General features: G+C 37.0%; 1 pseudogene; it reads right to left on the bottom strand.

Annotated features, from left to right (window-relative positions):
* Positions 1-14,720: 14,720 nt before the first annotated feature.
* LOC110599472 (charged multivesicular body protein 3 pseudogene) lies at positions 14,721-15,307 on the bottom strand (annotated as a pseudogene).
* Between the last annotated feature and the right edge of the window lie 341 nt (positions 15,308-15,648).

The following is a 15,648-nucleotide window of genomic DNA, read 5'->3' as shown; positions in this document are numbered from 1 at the left end:
ACACATTTTATGAATGTATCAAATTATCATACTGTACCCTATAAAGATGTACATTTATTATGTCTAAATTTTAAAAATATAAATAACACTACCAGACTTATTTCAAAAAAAAAATACTATGCCTGAGAAATGTAAAAGAGCCTATTTATCAATATTATGTAAAGATGATGATTTCTGACACTGGTGGAGTAACTGGCTCTTAGTACTCCTGTCCTAAGCATAATAGTGAGTCAAATGCATGTGGCAAAAGTGTTAAGACATTGGACCACAAGCAGTGCAACAAAGTGACCTCTGATAAGAAGAACTGTGCTGTCTGTCTGGGGGCAAGTTCCTGATCTCAGTGCAGTGAGCTTGATTTCAAGCAAACACATGGTTATCCATCTCAACTAAGGGGGGAAAGATGAAGTAGCAGAAATCTGTAGGCTAAGACCTCAAAGGAGGAAGTCACATGGAGAGGAGACCCTAAAAGTTTATGGGGGTTCCTCACAGGTCTTCGGGCAAGGACTGCACTATGTATGGTCAGAGTGATATTGTATAAGGCTTACTAGAGACAGTTGGTACATTCAATGTGGAAAATATATATTAATTGTTAAGCACTACTTGTGAAAGTGCTGTTGGCACCTTAGATATTTTCCAGAAAATGAAAATCTACTTCTTAGAAGTAAGTACCATATCCTATTCCAGACCCACCCAAGAAAACTGAAAACAAAATCTGCAGGAAGACAGAATTCAAAAATTCAGTCTCATTACATCAGAGGGGTCTGGAAAACATCTTGGTTTCTCTAAACACCTATCCTAACAAAGAATGCTACTAAGCCTAAGGTGAAACAGTGTCAAGTTGATCCAGCAGTTATTGGACTGTGAATAGCTTAAAAGAAAACCAACATTCTTCAGAATCTCTACAATGTAGTTATCCAAAATGACTGGTATACAATCAAATCTATATAGAAGCAAGAAAATGTGACTCATATTCAGTAAAAAAGCTATTAAAAGAACCCATCCTCAAAATGGTCCATATGTCACATTTAGCAAAGACTGTAAGAAGCTACTATAAACATGTTCAAAGAGCTAAGAAAAATACATTCCAAAAGGTAAAGGACAGCTGAAATAAGATGGTAAAATGGAGCTAACACCAATAATTCCAGTGGTTCAGGAGGATCATGAGTTCAATGCCAGCTTCAGCAATGGCCAGGCACTAAGCAACTCAGTGAGACCCTGTCTCTAAATAAAATACAAAATAAGGCTGGGGATGTGGCTTAGTGGCCAAGTGCTCCTGAGATCAATCTCTGGTCCGCACCCCCCACACACACAAAAAAAAATGGAGTTAAGAGCATATGAGATGTGGCAGAAGAAAGTTAATGAAATTCAAGTTAAATAAAGAGATGTCATCTAATCTGAGAAGCAGAGAATAATCAAAGAATAATTAACAGTGGACTAGAAGGTTCTAAATATTATAATTAAGGGATAGAATTAGAAAGATAGGTAGAGATTAAATGGATAGATGTATGGATGATAGAGCAATAGAGGGAATAAATATTTGAAAAGAGAAATGAAGTAGAATTATCTCTGTTTTCAGTCAATATGATTTCTGTACACTAAAATCTTAAGAAATCTACAAAAAATAGAATTAAGTGAATTTAGTTAGTTTATGGATAAAAGCTCAACTTGCAAAAAATAATTTTATTTCTATATAATAGCAACAAATTGGAAAGTGAAATTTTAAAATAATAAATACAATTTATAAGAGTATCAAATGATAAATTAGGACTAAATTTAATTTAATTTAGACCTTCGCAAATGTAAGGTATCTATACTAAAATTACAAAGGATTGCCGAAAGAAATTAAAGAAGGTTTAAGTAATTGGAAGTACACAATGTTCATAAATTAGATGGATTGACATTAATATGTCCATTCTGTCCAAATTTGACCTATAGATTCAAGTGATGCTTGTCAAATTCACAGGCTGTAGAAATTAATAAGTTCCTTCTAAATTTGAGATTGAAATTAAAGGACTTAAACAAAGAAGCAAATTAAATAACCTAGAGTAGCCAAAATAATTTTTACCTAGAAAAAGAAATTAGAATAATTACACCATCTGATTTCAAGACTTACCCCAAAGTAATAGTAATCGAGACAATGTGATAATGGTTAGTGATAGAAAAATAGATCCTGATGCACAAAATAGAGTCCAAAGTCCCTTTAAACACATACAATCAAGTGAATTTTTAACCTAGTTCCAACATAATCTAATGAAGAAACACATTGATTTCATTGAATGGTTCTGAAACCACTAGATATTCAATATGGGAACAAAGATGAATCTTGACATTCCTTCATGCCATACAAAAAGTTCATTTGCTATCAATCATTCCCAAGTTGAAAAGCAAAAATAATAAAATTCCTGGAAGAAAATATAGAAAACTTGATATAGGCAAAGATTCCTTGAACAGCAGTCAAAAAACAGAAAAAAAAATAGATAAATTGGACTTCATCCAAACTAAAACTTTCAGACAGGACCATGATTAGGGTAAGGTAAACAAACACATGTTTGTACAAGGGCAGAATTAAATTACATTACATTTATTCTGATTTTTTTGAAAGACTACATCAAATATTATTTATCTCCATATCTGAATTTGTTGACATCCCCTTAAATTTTGTGCTAGAGAAAGGAAAGTGGTTCCGGCTCCTCACTAGTCCTAGCCCTGATCCTACCCTTCCTAAATTTCTTTAGGTTAGTGAGACTGCCAGGATCTTTTCTCTGAGGGCTGAAAACTATCTTTAGGCATTAACTGTGCAATCAGGAGCTCCCCTCATTTGCGCTCCTACTCTCAAGAATAACATGCTCTACCATTTTCCCATGGCTACACACCACTGTTCATGTGCTTTGTCTAGTTTTCCAGTCATTTAATGAAGGAAGGTAATTCTGGCTTCTGAACTCCACTGTAGTTAGAAGTATTTGCAAAACACTTAAATTATGGAATCAACCCAGGGGCCCATCAATAGATGAATGGATTAAAAAAGTGTGGTATATATACACAATGAAGCTCCACTCGGTCACAAAGAAGAATGGAATTATGGCATTTGCTGGTAAATGGATAGAAATGGGTAATATTATCCTAAGGAGAATAAGCCTTAGGAGAGCTCAAATGTTTTCTCTCATATGCAGAAGCTAGAGTAAAATAAAGGACAGGAGGAGGAAAGAATAGAATACCATAAAGATAAAGGCAAATAATGTAGAAGCAAATAATCAAGAGGCAGAGTGGAGGGATGGGTAAGGGGACGAGATGTGGAATAAATTCTTTAAAAATCATGTTATGTGCATATATAAATATATCACCGGGAATTTCACCTTTATGTATAAATAAAAATAAATAGCCAATCAAATGTAAATAAACAGACAAGCAAAAAGAAATCTACTAAAAGAAGGAGAACAAGGGTTGAGAGAGAGAACCAGTGGGAAAAGCGGGGAATTGTAAACTCAAATCAAATTCCAAACGTGCGTGAGAATGTTGGATGAACTACTCTGTATAACTATAAAGCTCTAATAAGAAATAAATAAGTGAATAAAGGATTGAAAAATATTGAAATGTATTTTCTAGCATTTTTGTCTTTAAAGCTAGGTGAATCTGGTATGCTTTTCCGTGTCTCTCAACATATACTAATTTGTAGGAAATGGCAGCCCAATTTTTTCTTTCTTTTTTTTTATTTTTTGACTGCCATGATTTTCCTAAAGGTATTAGACTTTTTATACATTTTGCAGGTGGCTTGGTGACCATTTTTTTATCATTCTACTTTTTAAAAAACTTCTAAAATATTTGTCAATGATTTATAAGATTGCTATATAAAGTACACTCGACAAAAGTTATATGCAATGTGCAAGGCCCATGACTGTCTGTAACATCATTTATTATTAAAGATACAAGAAGCTTCCAGACTCCTTGAATGATAATGAAAATATTTCTATCCCACTGATCTATGGAAGTATCTTTCCTATACATGAGGGAAGCTAAAGAATTTTTGAGATACAAATTACTTTTTTCTAAGGCTACAGATACCTTGAAAGAAGTTGAAAGAAGTTTTGCTTTTACCTTTCAGTCTCTGGATAAGGTGTAAATTCTAAAAGCTTGAACTAGGCTCAGAGATGAGAAGTCAGTGGCTCTCAGACTACAGGCGAGTAGGCTTCCATCAGCAAGGAGGGTAGGAATGGAAGGAGGAAGGATACAGGTTCACATGCATGGTGATGGAATGGAGACCAGAGTAATCAACCACAGTAAACAGGAATGGAGTAGAGAACAGAAAGACAGAGGCAGCAGTTTCCTATGTCCTCAGACCCGAAAGCAGACAGAACACTGATATTGACATCAGTGTAATCCAACAACTATTGACACTTCCTTAGTGGATACTGGGATACTTTTTCTAAAGGGAGAGATCAGTTTCTTTCTGTTGTGATCAGCAGCGTGCATTACTAGGAGAGAACAATAAAGATTTAACAAAAAATAATTTGTATTCATGAACTGTTTCCTAAGATGCACTAGACATTATTTAGATTAGGTTAAGAAAATTATCTTTTTACCTCCCATTATTGGAAAAATCTTCAGCATCTTCTAACATTGCTGCAACTTGTGGTTGTTACAACATAACTGTGAAAGAAACTGCCATTAGGCAAGGTCAAAGAGGCCTGCTCTTTCTTAAAATGATTTCACATTCTCTTGTCCCTGCCAAAGCTGCCAGCCATCTGCCAATTGTGATATATTTTATGATATGGACACAGGGAGCTAGACAAAGATCACCAATTAATATCCTTCCCAACAAATGACAAAACATATCATGAAACAGAATCTCTTAAGACAGTGACCATTGGGTCATGCCTTCTACCCACAAAACAACAGCCTTTTCCTTCCTGACAACAGTTGTAAACTTGGGATGAACTAAGTAGCTCTTGCCCCTTGGCCACAGCTATTTATGGCAGGCCTTTAAGGAGAACTTCATGGTAGACTATGGGGAAATTTGGAAGAGACCAGAGAACTCATTTGATACAAACCTCTTGCATTACAAATGAGATAACCAAGAAGCTAGGGGACTTGCACAAAATCAGTGTTAATGGATCAAAGATATATTACACAAGCATTTTTCCAGTTATTTTAGTAAGCAACATCTTTCCAATTATGTCTTATCCATCCCAACTACACAATTTTAGAAGAATACATATGCTTACCCATATTATGAAATTAGTCTGTAAATATGTGTTTGGGCTTCTTTATAATCATATCAAGGTATAAAAAAACAAAGAGTAATAATTATATTAAAAATATTTGCATGTTTATAATGCAGAAGGTCCTGGACTATGTTCTGAGTATGATACAATGGATAAGGACAAAAAAAAAAAGTAAGATAGTCTCAGATATCAGCAATGCATTGCTATAAAAATAAAGTAAAATATAAATGGAACAAAGCAGGTTAAAAGTCAACAATTTATTGTATCTCAAGATTTTGTGGGCTGACTAGGCAGTTCTGCTTATCTCACCTGGATTTGGTAACTTGACTGGTGATGGATATTTTAATGGTCTGAGACCATCACACTTCCAGGGCCTATGGTGGGATATCTAAAATGACAGAGATGACCAGACCTGTCACCACTTTGTCTTTCATCCTGGGCTTCTTCACATGATGGCAGAAGCATTCGAAAGAAGCACAAGCAAATCTACAAGTCCCTTTGAAACTTCCACAGCATGCAACGTATCATGTTCTATTGATCAATGAAACTCAAAGGCAAACCCAGATGCAAGTAATAGGGAAAAAAGCTTCATTTCTACATGGGAAGAGCTGTGAAAAATTCAGAGCCATGTTTAACCACCACTTCATATCTCAGGATCATAGAAACTAGTTGTATAGATACATTATAAATATAAACAACCATAAGGCAAAGCATTATTGAAAGCTAGTACATGTCAGCTGTTACATATAATGCCTTTATATGTAACATCTAACTTAATATTCATTAGAATCATGAGTTATCATGAGTAGTGGTTTTATTATTCAAGATAAAGAAACTGTAACATAAAAAGTTTAAGTTATTTCCCAAGGTCATGCAGTTTGTAGATACTGAAGTAGAATGCAGGCTCAAAGAGTCACATTCTAAATGCAAGTTTCTTGAATATCAAACTTGGTGAAATGTACAGTAAGGGTATTGTATCAGCTTTCTATAGTGAGAACTTTAGTGATTTAAAGCAATACAAATGTAATGTCTCACAGTACTATAGGTCAGAAGTTTAGTTGGACTTGGCTGGTTTTCTGTTTCAGGATTCACAAAGGCAAAATCAAGGTTAAGCTGTTAGCAGAGGGTCAGGGAAGAATTCACTTCCAAGTTCATCCACTTTGTTGATAAAATTAAATTCCTTACCATTGAAGGAATGAGGACTCATTCTTTTGCTGGCAGTTGGCAGAGGGCCAACCTTAACTCCTAGAGGCCTACCTGGGGATCGCTGCCTTGCAAACCACCAACATTGCATAGCTCCTTCTCACACTTAGAATCTCTCTTTTCCTTTTGCTGTATCCTTCCTGCCTCCTCTTCCACCACATATCTCTGACTGCAGCCTGAAAAAGTTCTCTGGCTTAAGCACTCAAGTGATTGAGCATATAATGGGTAGATAATCCAGGATAACCTCTTTATTTTAAAACTTATGGCCTTAATTAGTCCTGTAAATTCCCTATTACCCTGTATCATAGCAATCACAGTTTCCAGGATTTAGAGCATATATATCTTTGTAGGTTGCTCTGCCTACTACAGATATTAATTAAGTGCTATTGGAATTCAGAGGCAAGGGATATTTTGAGGGCGGGATGGTTAGTAACTATTCATGGAGGTAAATTTGAGTTGAATTTTAAAAAGATGTAAAAAATATCACTAGAAACTCTTTGTGTTGGGGAGGAACAGTTAAAAGCCATGAGGAAGTTCTTCCAGATAAGCAATAAGAATTTGAGGAGTAAAGGACACACAGGAAAGTAGAGGCATTTGTGGTAAGTGATAACAATTAGAATAATGGATTCATGGGAACAATTGGTGGAAAGATATATTAGAGTGCAGATAAGGTCAACTAGTGGAGAACCATAAATACCACACAAAGTAATTTGGGTTTTCTTCTACAAGCAACGGGAAATCATTATGTTTTTTGAGTGAAAGGGTGAAAAATTAAAATGATCTTCTGGGAAAATGGATCCAACTAATGTACAGGAAAGATGGGAGTGAGGAGGGTAAGAAGACAGCCAACTAAATTAGGGGGCTATTATAACCATCCAGTTGTGCAAGAGCAAGGTTATAAGAAGAAAGGGAAATGAGTGAGAGATCCCAGGAAGAAAGAAATAACTGTAATCTTGAAAAAGGGGCCAGGGAAGGATGAGGTAGAACCTGCTGCTGACAGGAAGCAAGGAGTCAGGGAAAGCATTAATTGAGATTCCAGTCTGCCCTAACAAGAAACAGCTGGGGTCTGAACCCTGCACAGCTTTCAGGTCCTACTGTCTTCCTATTTAGAGTAGGAAACAATATCTTCCACATAGCAGACTCCCTATCAGAATCTCCCAACTTCAAAAGCCACATCTCCAGGCACACACACACACACACACACACACAAAAAAAAAAAAAAAAAAAGCAAAGCCGTTTTTATTCCCACTGAAAAGTTCCTTTTAATATTTGGAGTTATTTTCCAAACACTGGTTTAATTAGCGTTTTTAATTTCTACACTTAATGAAAAATTTACAGCTCCACAGTTGCTTCTGAGGGTTCTGTGTGTTATTCTGCGTGTGAATGAGTTATCATTTTTTTCCTTTCTTCCTGTTTTTTTTTTCTTTTTCTTCTTTTCAATGCAAGATTTTTATAGACTGGAAATCTTCTGAATTTTAGTCTTTGGGGGCATCTCTGTGTCTTAAAATTGATGTACATAATAATAAAAAAGAAAGTCTCCGACTGTACAAGAGGATGGATTAAGAGATCACTCTTAAAGGCACTTCTTAATAAACATTCTTTGGCAGGCTTGAGATTTACAGGGGGCCATCATCAAAGAGGCCATGTAAATGGGGACATATTGACAACTTCCACCCTTAAAGGAAGAGGCAAACAGGATTTATAGGTTTCAACCACTGCTCTCTGGGGAATTCAACAAGGGACTTATTTTGTTTCTCCTTTAATGGCTTCTCCTGGGTACTTTATGGACCGATTCTCTCATCTCAAGTGTCTGATCCCAAGACATAAATTAATTTCAGATGCACCTTTCATCCATCTTGTCTGCTAAGGCAATATTCACTGTTTGTTTGGGTTGCCATAGAGATAATTGACTTCCTGCTGTGGCAGAAGTCCTGTTTAGGGGTATTAAAGGGGTTTGGGTCCAGAGATTCTTTAATTTTCACACAGTAAGGAAAGTCATTCCATCAATGGAGTGGTTGTACACATCTCCCACTTATAATTGGAATGATTTTTTTGATCACCTTGTGAAATTTCCCTGTTTTATTTGCCATCACTTCCTTTTTTATGGTTTAACCTCCACTCTCCAAGGTGCTGACTAAAACCACAGCAAAGGGCAAGCAGTCTATTTATTACTCTTTTTTTTTTATTGGTTGTTCACAACATTACAAAGCTCTTGACATATCATATTTCATACATTAGATTGAAGTGGGTTATGAACTCCCAATTTTACCCCAAATGTAGATTGCAGAATCACGTCGGTTACACATCCACAATTTTACATAATGCCCTATTAGTAATTGTTGTATTCTGCTACCTTTCCTATCCCCTACTATCCCCCCTCCCCTTCCCTCACATCTTCTCTCTCTACCCCATCTACTGTAATTCATTTCTCTCCTTGTTTATTTTCCCATTCCCCTCACAACCTCTTATATGTAATTTTGTATAGCAATGAGGGTCTCCCTTCATTTACATGCAATTTCCCTTTTCTCTCCCTTTCCCTCCCATCTCATGTTATTTATTACTCTTTTGTAGGATGATTAGATACAGCATCCCAGCAGAATATGATCTGAGAAAACAGCTGAAGAATCTGAGAAAATGGTGGACTGTAGAGCCCTATTCAGGTAGTGGTAAAGACTTCGTTTTATCAAGACAAGAAACACTTTGAATACCAATTCATAAAATCAATCTCCCAGTGACCAATTCAGGCTGCTGAAGATTGGGTTCCTTTGGAATTTATGTGCCAGTTGTGATATTTACAAAAGCGATTGTTGGATTCTGCTATAAACTGTTAGGCAATATGAAAGCGCTTCTCAGTACAATGAGAAAAAATAAGAAAGGAGTATCAATTTTTAAAAACCTTCTTTAAGGTATACAAATAAGAAAATGAGAAAATATATTTCACACATATTCCTTCTCACCTTCTACATTTTGACTGCCCCCAACCAATTATAAAAATTTATACAATGAATTATCTGAAGACCTTATGGCACTTGAAAACATAACTACCAGAATTATGGTATTTCTACACATATATTTTACAAAACCAAAGTAAAATCCTGCACCAATTATACACAAGTCTAATATTTTTTGCTAAAATAGGGGGTTTTTTTCAGTAGTTCCAAAAGCTATTACCAAAAGAAAAAAAATTAAATCAATGATCAGAATGAGAATCCTTAGGAGCAATAATAGTGAACAAAACTCTAAGAACCTACTTCAGTTCTTTTAAGTGCACAGCACAAAATCAATTTGCAATGACCCTGAGAATCAGCCTTCCTCACCACATGACAACAAAAGAAATAGGGGATGAAAACAAATTAAAGTAGGTTCTTAAAAGTCTTTTTTTCTGCCTTCTAAAGATTTCAGGGTATCTTTGAACTATGAAAACTTTTAAAGGCAGCTCTTTGAATGTTTATCAATATCATTGTATATTTTTACAGTAATGGCTTTTAGGCCGACCCTGGAAGCCCACAATTTCTCTCTGATTTCTCTTTCACTGTTTGTTTACTCCACAAATGTGTTTTGAGGGCATATTCTGAACATAACACTGTGCTAGGCGATGGAGGGAGAGGTAATGATGCCCGTCTAGATGGCACCAAGGTAAAGGTTTGACACAACTCAGAAAAATGCAGGCAAAGAAAGAAAACATAGGAATCCACAGAGGAAGAGAGAGGAGGCTCTCCATAGCATAATTCCCATACATCAGCTCACAGTCTCCAGTTCACTGGTAACAAAGCTACACTTGAAAAAGACCTTGAAAGGGCAGAGCTTTGCATTGGACCCTACCTACCTGATTCCTTGTCCAAGCCCTAAACCTCTAACCTATAAAGCTTCCTGAGTTCAATTAACCGACAGTTAAGCTGGACCAGGAAGGATTGTAGTGTGTGTAAGGGGAAGAATAGCATTCCAGGGGAACAGATGTATACAGAGGGACCAGGGCATGGTTCCCAGAGGTAATGAAAGTAATAGGTAAGTCCCAGTCACAGGGTGCCTGGCACTATTGTAACTGCTTTCCGTACATGAACTTGTTACACCCTTACCAAGACATTCTGATTCCCTAATGAGGAGAGGCATAGCTATCATCCCCACTGTACGAATGGGGAAAGTCAGGCTCAGAGAAATCAAGTACCTGGTCCAAAGTTAAGCATCTAATACATAGCAGAGATGACCCAAGTGACCTGGCTTCCAGGCCTGTGTTTCTGCATTCTCCTAACTCCCACCCAACTCATCTCCCTGGAGACTGCATATGAAAGTCAGGAGCAGTAGCAAGGGCCAGACAACTAATTCCCACAGGATAAAAGTGAAGTGCAGCTGGAGAAGAGCCATGAGTTGTCTTCTGCAGGCTTTGGGGTCTTTTCTTTCTGGTTTTTTTTTTCTTTTTTTTTTTTTTTTTTAGAAAGGATAAACTAAGCTCAAAAAGAGCTTTTAGAAAGACTACTCCGGAGGAAAGAGTATGGATTGAAGGGGATAAATGTTGAAGGCACTGTTCTTTCATTGAAAACATATTTACCAGTAAGTCTCCACACACATATATATGACACAAAAATCACACACAATAAAGACTATGCATAAAATTGCATAAAACACACGCCCAAATACATACATGTAACTATTTAAAACACATATGTGCCTCACACATATACCACATCTGCTCATATACCCCACACATAAACACATAAACATCAAGCACACACACATACCAATATCCACTCTTATACATATTCCACATATATCACACACACACATACATGTATGTTCACACATGCCACATAATTAGACGCCACACACCTAGGCCTCTCCACACACATACACACATGCATACTGCCCATAATCACACACATAACATCATATATGTACCTCACACATACACATGGGAGCACGCACACACACACACACACTTATTTCCTGACCCTGAGCACGAGGTAAATAAGTTCAAAAAAAGCCATGTTCACTAAAATTTCTTTTTCTTGTTTATTTTCTGCTTCCCTGAACACAGAAAAACATTGTCCAGAATCTTGAGCCTGCAGGAAAGGAATGTTGTATATCTCCGTCTTCCATTTCTAATGACCTGATATTAGAAAGACTTTTCCTTCTCTGTATTAATTTGGATTTTTCCTGAGCTCAACAAGATGCAAGGGGAGCTATTTTGGAAGATCTAAGAAGAGGCTTTGGGTAGCATTGTCCTCAACTTGATATCCTGGTCACTTATATGTCTTACATTACGAAAGACAGTACATTTTGGTTTCCCCTCTTTCATCTGGCCTCCATTTAGAAATTGCCTGTGATGAGCCTGGACACAGTCTATGTCCAGACCAGGACAGTGATTCCAGCCTGCCAAAGAACCCACAGAGCTATATGTGGACTTTACATAGACTACAAATGTAATTTTATACATCTCTTTGTCTAATAAATGCACAAGTATACTATTCACCTTTTAAAATAATAATATGTAGCTAAACAAGATGAAAATGTTTATTCTTCAGTCAAAATACCTCTCATTCCACCTGCCATCAAGAGAACAAAATGCCTGCCACTTGAATGGTAAATTATATTCAAACGGTGGTTTATACTTGTAAATTATTTTAAAGACATCGCAAAATTCTTGAAAACAAAACAACATTTCTGAGCATGCATGGTTCAAGTTTCACTTAGGGACCGTGAAAACTACATCCTGTAGAACACACACAGGGTATTTACAGGAAATGTGGTCCATGAGATTCAGAGCCTCTGTGTGGTCTAAATGGAAGATCACATTTTCATATTTTAAGGTCAAATTACATCAGCTTCTTTCCAGTAAAAAAAAAAAAATAGCATCATACTAGAATGTTAATATCTTTAAAACCTTTGAGCCTCAATATGGTGATCTCTCAGGATAATTTACCGAGGACCAGACTGATGAGCTGCAGTGGCTATTTAATACCCAGAGTTGTGCTTAGGAGAAAAAGATTTCCAGGATAAACCATTTTCAGGGAAAATCCAATCTAACAAATTTAGTTTCAGAAACTATGTGTAGGGTGAAAGAATAAAATTACCCAACGTATACAAACACAGAATTTTCACCTTTTATGGTAAATATGGCTATTTCAAGTTGTCAGGATAATTTGGGAATCTTCACCTTTATGATTACATAAAATGATTTCAGTGAAAGAAATAGTCAAAGTGATTTATTTTAGTTTCCTCTCCCCCATCCTTCTATACCCTCAAATCTGTTGGCTTTGTGGTATTATTATGTTTATAGAACTGCATGCAAAATGCAGTCAGTAAGCATTTCCTGAGCCCCACCCTGCTGGATGCAGGATGAGTCATAAAATTGTAAGAGCTTCCTATTTGCCCTCAGTGAGCCTGAAATCCAGCAGGAAAGATAAGACACGTATGAGAATACTTAAAAACTAACAGCACAGTTGTAAGAATGAGCAGAGTGGTACCAATTGCTTCAGGAAAGCAGAGCTACAATCGAGAATCAGCAGAATGCAGACTATATGCATGTGAGTAATTCCAACAATGGGATATGAAATTCCCATTTCAGGGACATAAAGTTTAATTCTGTTGAGGGACGTTTTGGCTGCAGCAGCAGATGTTTGAGATCCTCTGCTAGAAATAGGAGTGTTAATGACTACAGGTGGTTATCGTACCAAAATGACAAACAACAATAACAAAAAAATCCATAAAAAACCTGAGTGGCTTCTGCTAAGCTTGCTGGCAGATTTTCAAACTGAAAGAGGTTGCTCATAAATTATCTTTCAAGTTGATTTCATATTTTTTTTTTCTGTATGCTGCTGAGATGCTCTAACGAGCATCCATATCACCTCAGTGGAATTGGGAGTTAGCGTGATTCGTGAAAAACAGGTGAGGTTGTTACTCAAGGACATACTCAGCATTTCTGCCACCATGAACTGGCTGTGAACTCACAACCCTCCTGGCAGGTTGGGGACAATCGCAGCAACCATCAAAGCAAAAAGCTCTGGGTCCCTGGGGAGTTTTCCAAGTGGGATTCTATGGAGGACTCTGTCAGAGACTCCTCAAGGCTCTTTCTGAGCACTCACGTACATCCTCCTTTCTCTTGGTACCTGCAACCTGAATTTCCTGCAGAAAATCACATCGTAGCTGTAATGTGGAAGAGTCAAATTGCATCAAAGGCTGCACTCACTGCCCACGCCTATGGGGAAAGGCTCCACTGTTAATAATTCTGCTGACGACAGAGCAGCCCAGATCTATAGGTTAAGTAAATGCTGTATCAGAATCGCCAGTCTACAGGGGCAATAGCAATCTATGCCATTTGCAGAATGCCTATCATGTTCAAGGGCCTCGCTTTTCTTTTTTTCTCTAAACAATAATTCTGTAGGAATAGCTATGGCTATTTTTCCCCCATAGGCTAAATAATCTGCCCAAGGCCATACATACAGTACAAGTTATGACTTTCCAATTTGAAACCATTGTTCTTCTCTGCTCTGGGATTGGAAATATAACCCACAAGTGAATTATAAATTTCAATTTAAGCAACATAAAAACATGGTGATCAAAGGCAGTAATTGTACTGAGCTAATCCTGAGAGAAATTGATAAAACAAAACAACACAAAACAAACATAACTCCTGGGAAGCCACACCAAAACCTCACGCAAATAATAGAATACTCTTGCCCAGAATGGTCAGTTCCATGGAGCATTACTTGTTTTCCCTTGAGATAGTAATTTCAAAGTCATGCAAAACCTCTCAAAACCTTCCTGTGAGTCTTGATGACTCACCCACTCATGCATGATGCCTACTGAAGTGTACTGAATGAAAATCTGAACCCAAGCATATTATACATCCATGACTTTTCTCTGTGAGCAGTTAGTCAAAAATCAGAGATTTCAGCTAAAATATGGATATTCAAAATTGCTGTGCTATCCTATAGGAAATAAATGTTACTCAATACTTATAGAAATATTATGGACTTGGAATGGATTGACACCAAAGTGTAGGGATGAATAGAAATAAAAGATGTAAAGATCTTTCCTAAGGTATAATAAAGCTTTTTGGTAAAGCAGAATTTTATTAAAATTCATTTATTTAGTGTTTTACACACACACACACACACACACACACACAGTCCTCAACATTCAGGCAATTAACTCTTATTCTCAGGATTGCTTGACAAGAAAAGAGATTTCTTCACCGTCTCCCTGATAGGATTCTTCTGCTGTTTATATTCCTGAATGATATATCTTTTCATAAGAACAATCTCTTTGAGATCCCCAAATCTTGGAGAAAGTGAAGAGATATTAATACAGAACCTTCTGCAAAATGTAATACCACACAACAAAGAGGTTGTACAAGACATACATGTGGTGGACCATGGGGAGAGTCTTAGGGCCCAGCTGGGCACTGCTAACTGTGGAGTGTGGTAGCTGGGACTATAGGGCTTCTAGGACCTCTTCCTCCTCTTGATCTTCTGAGGCAGCCTTTACTCCTAGAGGATGGAGCTCAAGAAGGTCATTGGTTACTTTATCCGGTTCTTTGTCCAAGGCCCCTGCTCCAATTTCAAGTAAAATTTGGCCAATTTCCATTTCAACTTTTTCATTTCTTCCCGATCATCCTTGCTTTCAAAGTGCTCCCTAACGATCCCAGCCTTCATCATTTCTTAGAACAGTTCGAATACTAGATTACTGGGATTTTCACTCTGCATGGCCTTCATTATTTCTGTGCTCTTCTGCAGAGAACGGACAGAACCACGAGCTGGTTCTGCATCCCCAAGAGCACAACTTTCACATGTGCTTTGAATACACAGAGCTAACTCACAGCCTTCTTTGATCTGATCATCTCCTTGTCCAGAACCATACAGACCCTTTTGGGCCTTCTCAACAGCATCTTTTACTTCTTCTTCTCTTTGGATAAGGTTTCAGCTTATAGTCATTTGATTCTGTTGTTTTGGGGCTTGTGGTAAAACAGAAAACTCCTTAAGGAGTTCAAGTTCTACGAGGGGAAAAGGTAACCAAAAATATGAATAAGTAAGTAAAATATAGTGTTTTAAACAATAATAAGTGGGTAAGAAGGAAAGTAAAATCAAAGGGTCAGGAAGTATCTGGGATACGATTTTAAATGAGAAGGTTGTTTAACATGGAAGTACATGTAATCTGTAGAAAGACTTCAAAAGGAGTTGCTGTTCATATCCTGGGCTTACTATAACAAAGTACCACAAACTAAGTGTCT

The sequence above is a fragment of the Ictidomys tridecemlineatus genome, chromosome 6 (assembly GCF_052094955.1).
Source record: "Ictidomys tridecemlineatus isolate mIctTri1 chromosome 6, mIctTri1.hap1, whole genome shotgun sequence".
In the NCBI taxonomy this organism is placed as follows: Eukaryota; Metazoa; Chordata; class Mammalia; order Rodentia; family Sciuridae; genus Ictidomys; species Ictidomys tridecemlineatus.
This window is presented reverse-complemented; position numbering and strand designations above follow the sequence as displayed.